We start from the raw sequence: 12,953 nt of genomic DNA on the forward strand, positions 1-12,953 counted from the left end.
GGTAAGAAATGGGAGTAATAGGTGGGTGTGAAAATTTCAGTCTTGAAGCCAAGCCAGAGACTTGACTTTGGGTCCCAATTTCGTATTTAGTAGCCATGGATCTGAGCAGACATTTAATTTCTCTGAAACTGTGTTCAAGGATAGTGTTACCAGCTTTGTCTAATGCACAGGTTATTGTGAAGGTTAGACAAGAAGTCGGTATTAGATATTTTAGGCTTTCCTCCAATGTGGCTGATAAAATGATGACCTGGTGTCATTGTACTAAAATCATTTAACTAGACCATGATGGGTCTAGATCAATCATGCTTTTCAGTTACTAATTTAAAGATTCCTCCAGTGATGCTTGATTTATCTTTTCTGATATTGTCTTTCTTTTTTTTAATTTCAAATTTTATTTATTGAGGTAAAGTAGGTTTACATCTTTATATCTTCTCTGGGCTTTATAGCTTCAGAACTCTGCAAGTGTATGATTTCACACCCTTCCCATAACCAGTGCCCCAACAATCTCCACCATGTCCCACTGGGCCCCTCCCCGCCCCATATCTCACTATCTTACTAGTATTTATTATTTATATTTTACATCATTTTTCTTTCTTTTTTTTTTTTTTTACAATGTTTGCTTCTTTTCCTAGGTGTAGTCCCCATAGAATTTCCACCACCAGTTCACCCATGCACCATCACCATAGTCCCTTGTGCTTTTTCCTCCCTCGTTTTTGATCCCTCCCCCTCCCCTGCAGAATGTCTCTGATTTATAGTTGTCTGCTTATTTTTGTTTTGTTTTGTTATGTTTTTCACTGATATTATTTTTCCCTAATGCTTTATTTGGTTCCCCTATATTCCTCCTGTAAGTGAAACCATCCAATATTTTTTTTTCCTTCCAACTTATTCACTGAGCATAATCCCTTCTGGCTCCATCCATGTGGCTGAGAATGGCATTAGTTTATCTTTTTTGATTGCTGAATAATATTACACTGTGTAATATATATACCACATCATCCTGATCCAGTCATATATTTTTGGGCATTTGCGTTGTTCCAAGGTATTCTTTTGAATTAGTGTTTTTGTGTCCTTTGGGTATATCCCAAAGGTTGTGGAATACTAAAAATGGTAGATCCACTTTTAGTAGTCTGAGGAAACTCCATACAGCTTTCCGTAGTGGTTGGACCAGTTTGCATTCCTACCAGCAGTGTAGAAGAGTTCCTTTTCACCACATCATTGCCAACATTTGTTGTTGCTAAACTTTTTTTAATATGTGCCATTCTTACTGGTGTAAGGTGTTATCTCAGTGTGGTTTTAATTAGCATTTCCCTGATTATGAGGGATGTTGAGCATTTTTTCATATGCCTGTTGGCCATTTGCATTTCCTCTTTGGAGAAGTATCTTTTAAGTTTTTCTGCCCTGTTTTTGTCTGGATTGTTTACTTCGTTTGTGTTTAGTCATGTGAGTTCTTTGTAGATCTTTGTGATCAGTTCCTTATCAGTTGTAGGGAGTGCAAAAATTTTCTCCAAATCAGTAGGGTGTCTCTTTATTTTGGTTAATGTCTCTTTTGCTGTACAGAAGCTTTTAGTTTGATGTAATCCCAGCTGTTTATGTTTTCTTTCACTTTCTTTACTGTGGGAATGAGTCTTTAAAGATGTTACTGAGATATATTTCTTGTGTTTTACCTACATTTTTCTACATATTTTATGGTTTCAGTTCTTATGTTCAGATCTTTTATCCATTTTGAGTTGATTTTTGTGCACTGTGTGAGGTAGTAGTCTAGGTTCGTTTCTTTTGTTTATGATGGTCCAGTTTTCCCAGTACCATTTATTGAACAAACTTTCCTTGTTCCATTGCAAATTCTTTGCTCCTTTGGCAAAGATTAGTTGCCCATATTGTGCAGCTTTATTTCTGGGCTTTCATTCAGTAACATTGGTCTATGTATCTGTTTTTGTTCCAGGACCACACTGTTTTAATTATTATGGCTTTGTAGTATAGTTTGAAGTCTGGGAGTGTGATACCACCATTCTCCTTTGTTTTCATCAGGAGAGTTTTAGCTATTTGAGGTTTTTTTTATGGCACCATATGAATTTCATCAATATTTGTTCTATTTCTTTGAAGAATGTTCTGATATTTTCTTGTATAGTTCAAAGTTATGTATAATAGAAGCAATATAATATGGGGGGGGGAAAGCTTGGGTTTAAAGACAGAGAATCTAGCTTTAACTCTTACTCTGTGACCTGGCTAAGTTACTTAATTAAAATATGAAGACCATGATGACAATTACCATATGATAGTGATGATAATGAAGAAGATACTGAGGAAGAAGATAATGATGACAAAGGTGAAGAACAAACTAGGTCTTCTGAAGTGCTTAAACATGCTGAGAAACAGCTAAGCCTCATTCATCTTGCTATTGATTCATCACATTAATCTTATTATCATCTTTATTTAGAATGAAGAAATACAAATTTTAAAAAGAAAGTGACTTGCCAAATTAACCAGTATTACAGTTAATAATCACACTATCTGATTCTCTAATCCTTGCTATTATGCGCTGCCCTCCCACAAAATGGGGATAATAACCAACTTAGAATATCTGTAAAAGTCAGTAATTTCACTGTAAAACATATTCAGTAGTTAAATGAAGACTTGCTGAGGTTCTACAAACAAATTTTACTCTTAGACTCCAAAAGAAACTTGTTTGGGAGGGTAAAAACTTGTAAATATTTCTTCACTTTTTCTGGGATCGCTACTGAATTTGAAAATTTGAGGGTAAGGAAAAGATAATACATGGTAAGGTAAGAAAAGATTTTGAATACCTTATTCATCATCCTAAAGGGAGTTGTTGTTTCCCCTCCCACCAACAGAAGAGTTTCAGGAAGTCTCTATCAGTGATTAAGATTTTTTTTTTAATTCTAAATAAGAGGGGATGACACCATGGAAGCTCTTGGTTGTGATTTTTTTTTAAGTATTAAAAAAAAAGAGAATGGCTACTCGTCTTAGTGTAGCTTTGGCTTAAACCTATAGCGTTAATAGTTTAAGATAATTTTTACAAATCCCTTCTAAATCCTTATGATACTGTATGATGTCATAAATTTTTAATGATAATTTTTCTTTAAAAAAACAACTTGATGCAAATCCTTGAAACAAGTCCTTTTATAGCTAAAAGTTTGATAGGATTGACATAGAAATTTTAGAGACTAATAACATTTTGATGGAAATTTCTTGTAAGCAATCCAAAAATGTACATTTATGTTTACATACAATGAAGTAGTTTAATTTCAATTAAATTGGGTGAAACATATCATAAAACACTCAAGATCTGGTAAATTGTTATTTGTGAACAGATGTTGTTATGACAGTTTTAAAAACTTGATTACTTTTTAATGTGAAGATGGGATGCAGCTTCCGTGGTAGTTTTCAAGATCTTTTATAATGAAAGCTGACATTCCAGGCTGTTTGCTATAATTCCTTGGTGATATTGGTATCAGTACTGCTGTTTTTGTGGATAATTGCTTTTTGGGCATTGCTTTTGAAATCTTTTTGACATTTTATTCTCAATTAGGATAGGATACTTTAAAAATATACATGAAAACTGAACTTTGGAGAAAAAACTTTTTATAAACCAGCCAAGTTTTAAAATAAAAGGATTTAATTCTAACTAAAGAGGAATAATAGGACTGGCCAGTAATACATAAAATAAAAATAAAGTAGCCGATTCTAGTTCAGTGGAATGCCTATACATGAATCAGTTTTACCAGCCTCAGGAAGGTGGTAATGTATTTTTTTAAAGATTTATTTATTTATTTATACAAGAACCAGGGTACAGGCCAGATGTGTGGGAGGGTGAGAGGATTCACCAGAGACAGAACAGGGAACAGAACAGACAGACTGACGAAATACACTGCGGAGGGGAACAGCGGGCGTGATAGGAGAGGTCTGCTGTACCATGTGGGACCCTCGCCAGCTGGCCGGGATCGAACCGGTGCTGCTAAGGCTGTGGACAGCTTCCCAGTGCTGTGCTCAACCACTTGCACCACCAGGGGAGGCCCAAAGGTGGTAATATTTGAAAGGTTGGTTTGCATGTCAGTGGTGGAAGGTAGCTGATTTGTGACAGGATATAAAGGATGCTGAGATACTTAAATTCATAATACATAGTATCTACTTCTTTGGCTCAGGGAATTGATAACTATTGCTAAAATGCAAACATTAATAAAATTGATACTTTATTATCAATATTTATACATTGACTCAAATAATCTTTTTTAAGAGATCTGTATGCTCTTGTTTGGATATATGGGAGAGAAAGAAAGGTCTGGAGTATGAGGGAGTTTCTGGTATTGAAGGATTCAGAAAGTAGTATAGTAGTATAGTAGGGGTGAGAAGATACTCATTTTCTTGGATGTAAGGTAGATCCAGGAGGGATACAAAATAGAGACAAAATGCATTGAGACTAAGCCTTGTCACCTTTCCCTATAATAATGCAGTGCCTTCTGTATAAATTATCTAGCCATTCTTCATAATAATCAATATCTTTCTCCCTAAATCTTGGACTCATTGATTCTAACTTAACATTCTTAGACTACATAAAATTTTGTTTAGGGTCAAACATGGAGCATTTAATTTTGTTATACAAAGTATAGAGCAGCTGGAATGATGTATGTACGGGATATGCTATGAAAAGTGTATTGGAACAGAAGAGAATCCTCATATGTACTCATTCCCTAGTCAAGTCATCATTAATAACAATGTCAGCTGTATCCTCCACTGTGCAGGCCAATATGGCTTTGGGTATCCGAGGGGCGATGGTGGTAGGTATATCTCTAAAAAGGTGGTAAAGTGCTGATAGACTTTCATATTTCTTCTTATATTTAAAGGAAACCTTCGAGATAGGTGATCATTTCTGAAGAACAGATAGGAGTAACCATGCCCAAAGGAACATAGGAAAGATGATTGGATTGACATTAATCTAGGTATTTTTCTTAGGAACATGATAAAAGACTCTGTATTTCACCTGATCCATTCAATTGCTGAAATAAAAATGTCTTAGAAAAACATATCAATGGCTTATTAATCAAATTTGAGATAACAAAATTAGGAAGAATGATTAGTATGTTACCTTAAGAAGTAGTAATCAAAAATCACTTTAAAAGCTAGAATGTAGGAGAAAGCACAACAAAGAAATAAGAGAAGTTTAAGCGTAAAGTTGTATGTTTGGGCTCAAAGGTCATGTGATATGGCTTTAGGATAGAGGATATTTGGTTTAGCCAACTGTGAGCTCAATGAATAAAGAGCAGATATGTTCGTGAAGAAATGTGCTGCTGTGGTTTAGGCTAGGTTATAGGAATGAAGAATTAAAGGAGCATCTAAGATGGGTGGTCTTTGAGTACAGCGTTTTTATACAGAAGATGGATTAGGTTTCTTTTGTGTGGTATCAGAAAGCAAAACTAGAAACATTGAGTCCAAGTTTTGGGATAAAGATATTGGCTCACTGTGGGGCATTATTGTATGTGATGTGGAATCAACTTCCTGGATGGGGGCAGCAGTTATTTGACTTGTTTATACTTAAAGGTACCAAGTTATTCCAAAACTGTCTGAAATCCAAGGAAAAAGGGTGTCTTTGTAAATGTTGTTTTCCATTGTTAGAAGTGACTGAAAGATCATTTTCAAGGATGTGGTTTATCTGGGATCTATTTAAGTCTTTCCATCTTGAATTTCTGTGGGATTCTTCAAGGGGAAATTCTTTTTAAAAAAGGTAATTGCAAACTTCATTTAAGGAGAAAATGTCTCTTTCATGTATTTCCTTCATACAATCACTCTCCTCCAAATTTTGATCTAGTTAGTGACCATAATCACACTGTGTAAATAAACTTTTCCTTCACATTTGCAAGGCACAATTATATTTCTTTAAATCCATGTAGATATTTTAGCCTTTGAAAAAAATCCTGCCATTTTCTTGGCCTGTGTTGAATACTTCCCTCACCACCCAAACATTATATGACACTTAGTAGCTACACTCAACTTAGAACTAACTTTTAAAAGGTGCATCATTAAAATAAAGTTGACTTTACAAATGAGGAGTCTGCAAATTAAATGTTTTCGACAATAGCTTAAGGTCTGTGAACAGCATTTCCTTGGAGGTTGAGAAGACCTCACCACCTGGCACAATGAAGGGAATTTTAGAACCCTCCTCTTACAGAAAAGGAGGAAACTATAGGAATTATGTTTCTTTCTGACAGGGAAGAAAAACCAAAGGATGAAGAAAAAGAAAAATATTTCTGAGGATTTAAGGGAATTGAGTGAGAAATACTCAGTGTGATACAAAACAAAGTAATAGGAAATGTTCCAGATACTGGAAAACACTGAAGCCAGAAGTTAGTTTCTCAATGTAATCTCTCAAGGTTCCCTTCCACAAGGGTATATTTTGATTCCAAATCTTGTCTGGTTCTGTGTAGTATGTTACTTAGATGAGTTGGGTGAACCTAAGATCACTTACATGTAAGTGGAAAGGAAGCTTTGCTGTTAGGAATCTTATCTGAAATGCACTGGACTGAAAAGCAATTAGTAATCAATTCCTCTGAGAAGTCATATTTCAAAATGTTCTGCTCTCAAATATCTTAGATACTAAGATTGCCTTTGTAACTTTTTCAAGAGGCTAAGGAAAATGCAAGGGAAGTATTTGGGAATTCTTGATTTTTTTCCATCAGTATTTGCTAACTGCTGTCAGTCACAGTCACTTCCTTCTAATCATGTATCACTTAGTTCAGTTCTGTACATAAACGGCCACAAAATGTTTCAGTTGACCCATATCTAAGAACATCAAAAGCCTCTTACCAGGACAAGTTTTTCACATTCAGAGATTTGTCTCAAAATAAAGTGTTTGATTGAATTCATTGGGAATAATTTGTGTTTTAGACAGCCAAGACAAAGATAAAAGATAATTTATTACCTGGTGAAGATTGAACAGACTTTGTTTTTTTTAGTGTTTAGCATGAGTCCATCTGCTCAACCTTGAGCTGGGAAGTCTCTTGGGACTAAGTGACTCCCTTAGAATTGTCACTTAGGTGTGCAATGCTTTTTGCAATGTTTTCCCTTCTTATCCTCGGGAAGGTGAACACGTCTCCTGGTGTCAACGTGTGTGTGTGTGTGTGTGTGTGTGTGTGTGTGTGTGTGAGAGAGAGAGAGAGAGAGAGAGAGAGAGAGAGAGAGAGAAAGAACCTATTGAGTTTTAGGGGTTTGATGTCTTATATAGTAGCAAGAATGTGCAGGCAGCAGCTATCTGAAAGCCAAAAGGGTTCTACCTTCTTAAGTAAGGCTTAGAAAAAAGAACAAACCCTGGATTTGGGGACAGTTCAGAAAGTAGAGGCCATTGGCTTAGACTGGGGATCCTGGGCTTCCTGACAAATTTATATAGCTAGAGGGGCAATAGAGTTGTTAAACATTTACTTTGCAGCTGGTAAAGAGATATGATGGTAAGGGATCCCCAAATGCTCTGGAGCCCCTTAACCCTACATACAAATTTGGTGCAGGTTGGAGAGATGAACAAAAACTGATAACAAAAGATTGCTTTACTTGTACCAGATGGGATACAGAAGGACAAGGTTATTGTTTTTTCAAAAGGCTTAAACTTTATAAATTCTCTGCCCTCCAACTCACCCTCCTGTCCTCACAGGATCTCAGCCACAGTCACTAGACTTGAAAGATGTCAGAAATTTCTCCTGATATTCTGGCTCCTTCCATACCTCCTGGTCCTGGAAGACTGCACGCTCACTAATATGAATCATGTTCTGGTTCTTGCTGTCCAGACATAGTGGTACTGGGCCCAGAGGTGCTAGGAGTGTGCCCTGAGGCATGCAGGTGGGAATCACATCCCTGAATTTGCACGTTTGGTTCTCCAATGGATTAACACAGTGTGGCAACAGTTGAGACATTTGCATTTGGGGAAGTGAGAAGCTGTTCACCTCCCTGTGAATACTCTGCAGAGGGTACACTCCTCAGCAGCTGCATGGCCTCACATGTCTCTCCTGCTGGACGGATGCCAGGAGGAGCAGGAGAGAGTTGGCAAGCCAAACAGCACTGCAAGCCAATGGCAGACTGTGCTCCAGCAAGCAAGGATCCCTGTCCTTCACATGTGCTGAACTGATGATCACTAGGAGACCCTGTGGATGGTGCTGAGTGTGGCGTGGGTCAGGGTTTCTCATCCACTCTGCCAGTCTAGGTGGGCCTGTTTGTCAGTATTTTTCTTGTCATTGCTATTTGTTTTGTTTTTAGATTCATTGTGGAATTTATGTATATTTCATTTTTTAAAAGTCACAATATAAGAAATTTCACCTTTCCGAAAGGCAGCCTTTAAGATATACATAAAGTGCACTCAATCCAGGAAAACAAGTCCGGTTTGTCTGACCACCAGTGAGATGGACAAGCTTTAATTACTTCCCTCAACTAAAGCTTTGTTGAATTTCCCTCCTGGCTTCCACAGATTTGATCTCAATTCAGGAAAGTGTGAAAGAATCTTTTTCAGAAATTGCAATGAAGAAAGTTTGAGTTAGAAAAGGCCCCTCTAGGCCCCATCTTCTGTAGGGGAAGGGCCACAGTCCCAGGTAGCAGCCCAACCCTATATTTTTCTGTTTTTTAGTTGTTCGTTTGCATTGTTGTTCATATTTTGGAATTATAGGACTCTAATCTCATCCACTGACTAGAAACACATTGTTAGACTGGAGATGTTTCTAGTGAAAAAACACCTAATTTTATATATTTTTTGGTCCTTATTCCTTGTAGTCAGCAGAGATATCATTCTGTTCCAGTTCTTTTAGGGTCCAGGTTGTCATTTTACCTGCGTCTTATATTCACATATCCTTCAGATTAGATGTAGAGACCAGAGAATTGAGAATATTATTGGTGATTTAGTTCTAATCCTACCACTCCTCTCAGTCACAATATGTTATTTTGAACTTTTTAGGAGCTCCTGGGTGAGTTAAATGAGTAAAGATACTGCTTACCGTTCTTTCACAAGTTTGAATAGAGCTTATAAAAGTAGGAGCTACTAGTTCTAAGTTATCCCAACCTGAAGATGTGTTGATCTTAGAAGAAGGCAGCGAAGGATTTGACTTCTTCTTTGTAAAGGAAGCACTGCAGAGATGCAAAGCCCGAATACCCATTGCAAAATTTTCTTTATCTTGTCCCTTGTTCTTCAGTGTGAAAGATTGGCTTTACCTTAAGGCAGAATTCCTGTTTAAGAAAGAGGAAGGAGTCTGTTCAGACTTCAAGTCTATAAAGATGGCTGTGCTCTCTTGACGGCTCCATATGGTGAGGTTCCCAGAAAATTTTACAGTATGTGCACAGCACCATTGGGAGAAAAAGAGAGCCTGGGCTTGGCCTAGAAGAATGTATCTTTACCAGCATAGAGATGGGTAATTGCTTTATATTTGGAGGCTCTTCTCTATTGCAGGGTAAACCAGAAATCCAACCAAAGTGTAAAATGATGACTAACTAAGGATAGAATCAGGGATGGGGATCAGAAAATGGGATTCACTTTTCAGAAGGTACTGTTGAATGTATTAATCTCCATTTGGAGTTTTTTGCCCCTGAATAATGCTTGCTAATAATCACATAGAAATATATTAAACTATATAATTTAAAAAGTATTCTTTTGATTAAATTACTAAAATACATTTTACCTGTCATAATTTATAAAGTTTTTTTAAAAATACATCTGTGCTAGAAACAATCATATCTTGATTTTCAGTGCATGATTGATACCATTCCTTCAGAACAATTTTTTATATATTATATGAATTATTTATATATATAATTTCTTCAAATATACATGTATATATAATATTAAACTGTTCATGTCCTTTGACTCAGCTTATTCCGTCACAAAAGAGTTTTTATATTATTAAAATGATCTTAAAATAATCTGGGCATTATCTATTGAATAAACACTGGAAGAATCTGAAAGGTAGAGAGAAGGGAGATCAGTTAGATACCTCGGATCTGAGAAATAACACTGTGTGTGAGTTCCCTGAATCTTGTATTCTCAACTATATTCTGGAAAAGGAAGAATTTGGAAATGCCAATGCAGGCAGACATAAAGAAAAAAAATACCTAAGAAAATTCTCCTTTTTCAAGTCAAAGGAATAGTAAAGGGCCTAGCAAGATAGAATCTGAGTTGAATTCTCCAACACCCAGTTGGTGTCCAGGAATTGTTTGTTGTGTGTGTACAGGGATCCTTGCCCCCACACAGACAATGGAAATTGGGGTCCAGGAACTTAATTTACTATGTGGTTCCATTTATATGACATCCATGAAATAGTAACAGCATAACGAGGGAGTCTAGATTAGTGCTTTTCAAAGTTTAGGCATGCAGAATGAGGAAAGTGAGTGAAGTTAGAAAGCAGTAGAATAGTGAGCCTGGTGGTGATACATTCTGTATCTTTACTGCTGTGATTGTGCAAATGTATACATAAGATAAAATGCTATAGAAACATACACACACAAATGCACACACATACAAATATGTGCACATAAACTTGATTAAAATTTAAATACTGTGGGCCTCCCTGGTGGTGCAAGGGTTTAAGATATAACCTATGAAGCTATCCACAGTCACTGCAGTATGAGTTTGATCTCTGGCCAGGGAGCTACCCACATGGTACAGTAGACCTCTCCTGACTCGCCTGCTGCTCCCCTCATCAGTGAATTTCAGTCAATTTGCCTGTTCTGTTTCCCACTCTGCCTCTGGTGAATCCTCTCACCCCCACAACTCTGGCCTATACCCCAGTTCTTGTATGCATAAATAAATAAATCTTTAACAAAATAAAAATAAAATTTAATAACAGTGGATTTTAACAATATCCATTTTCCACATTGTATATTGTGCTATAATTATGCAAGACATTACAATTAGGGAAATCTGGGTAAAGGGCACACAGGGCCCCAAAGTTAAAATGTTGGAATTGCTTCTTTTAGGTGATAAGCTAGATATTGTTTGGGGATAGATTATATCAATAGCTAGTAGTTATCAAACACACACTATGTCAGGAACTGTGCTATGAGCTATAAATACAGTTTCTTACATAAGCTGGAAATGCTTTCATTCATTTTTCAGATGGCAAAAGAGCTCAGATTTTCTAATATTTTTAAAATTAATATAGTACCATATTCCATGGAACAAGATGGAAACCAAAATAAGGAATGCCTGCCTGTCTTTGTTAATATATCTTGCTCTTGCCATTGAAACCTATATTTCCTATGCCAGGAGTAAGAGCTTTCCATTTCTGATTAGAAATGGGTATGATGTATCATGGAAGGAAAAGAGGTACAAGATAGAAAATGGAAAAGACAAAAATGTAAGGTTATTTGAAGCATATTTGATCTACTTTGACATATTGATCATGATGTGTTCTAGTCTCACCTGAAGATTGGGAATTTCTTGAAGATACATTTTATTTACTGGAAGATTTCTCCCAAGATTGGCCTTGGACTAGATACACATAATTGTGGCACAGCACATTTGATCAAAATCAGTCAACTCATTTGAAAGTTAGTAGGAGAAAAACAAACTGATGTAAAATACTAAAAGGTCCAATTGATTTCACTATGTTCAATCAATAGCTTTTCATTTCCAATTCAGCGGGTAGTCTTCTTTTAAATATCCATGTTAACCCAGAATGACTGAAAAAAGTGTTTGATTTTACCACACACTGTTAACTGAAAATTAACCACAGGGAGACAGAAGACACAATATTCAATAACAAATCTATTTCTCTCTTTCTGAAGATCATGTGAAGAAAACTAGCTCTATAGTTTGGTTTATATATTACAAACTTAAGTACATTTTTTGTCTGATTTTTAATGTGTCCCTTAGTCCAATTAATGATTCCTTTCTTGATTAGAAGGATTTTGTGACTGAGTTTCAAAAACAATATCACTGGGATTATTAATTTATCATACTTTGCTAACCAAACATATGACAGTTTAGTTTCTGATCTTAAAATACCAAGTATTGATTTTATATTTTCATTTTTTTATTCATATGTAGAATAATCTCTGATCCAAATGTCAAGAGTAGTCAATCCCTCCACCTTTACCCAATGTTGGTAAATCTGTTCTTTCTTTCAGGAAAACATTAATTCACTTTCATAAATGCCAGCTATTATGTTAAGTTTTGGAATACATCAAATTTAATTACATCAAATTGTTAATATATGACTTAAGGAATAGATGGCCTACAACAATTTCAAACTGCTCAGATGAAAAATACAGTTCCTTCCATTAAGACTTCAAAATGTAATACGAGATACTACAAATAAAAAGATTTACAAGTTGTGGGGTTTCTAGAAGCCTTCCTGGAGGAAGTGTTCAAGATGATTCCAGAAGCATAAGTAAGAGGAGTCAGGTGGATAAAGGCACATGGGAAAGAAAATCTTTTCTGGGAGAGAAAAGGTATTTACAGAGGGAGGCAATGAGGCTATGATGAGGCTTGACTGGAGAGAAAGGATCAAAGTACAAACACTCTTGTTAGATTTTTACTGAGGGAATTAGGAAAGGTTACCTGATTATGAGTAGGAGAATGAAAGGGGAGATTAGTTATGTCATTCCACTTGCAGTGTGTGTGTTGGAGGAAGGTGTTTAAAAAGATGGGCAGGACTGGAGGCTGAAGGATCACTTAGAAGTTATTTCATCACTGAGGCTGAAATGTAAGCAATACAAAAAGCAATGGTAGTAAAAATGATGAAGACAAGCCAACTGAAGGGCAAGAAGGAGTCCTAGACTAACCTCATGTAAATTGAATGGGAGGGAGAAATCAAAGTGGAGATATCTGACTTGTGAAACTGGTGTGTACAAAGGAGATTTAAAATAGAGAAGAATAGACTTGCAAGGAAGCAAAGAGGGAGATAACATACCCAGTTTTACATATCCAAGTGACATATTTGGTAGGCAGATTGACATTATTAGTCTTTTGAAAC

The sequence above is a fragment of the Talpa europaea genome (genome assembly GCF_964194135.1).
Source record: "Talpa europaea genome assembly, chromosome: 2".
Classification (NCBI taxonomy): Eukaryota; Metazoa; Chordata; class Mammalia; order Eulipotyphla; family Talpidae; genus Talpa; species Talpa europaea.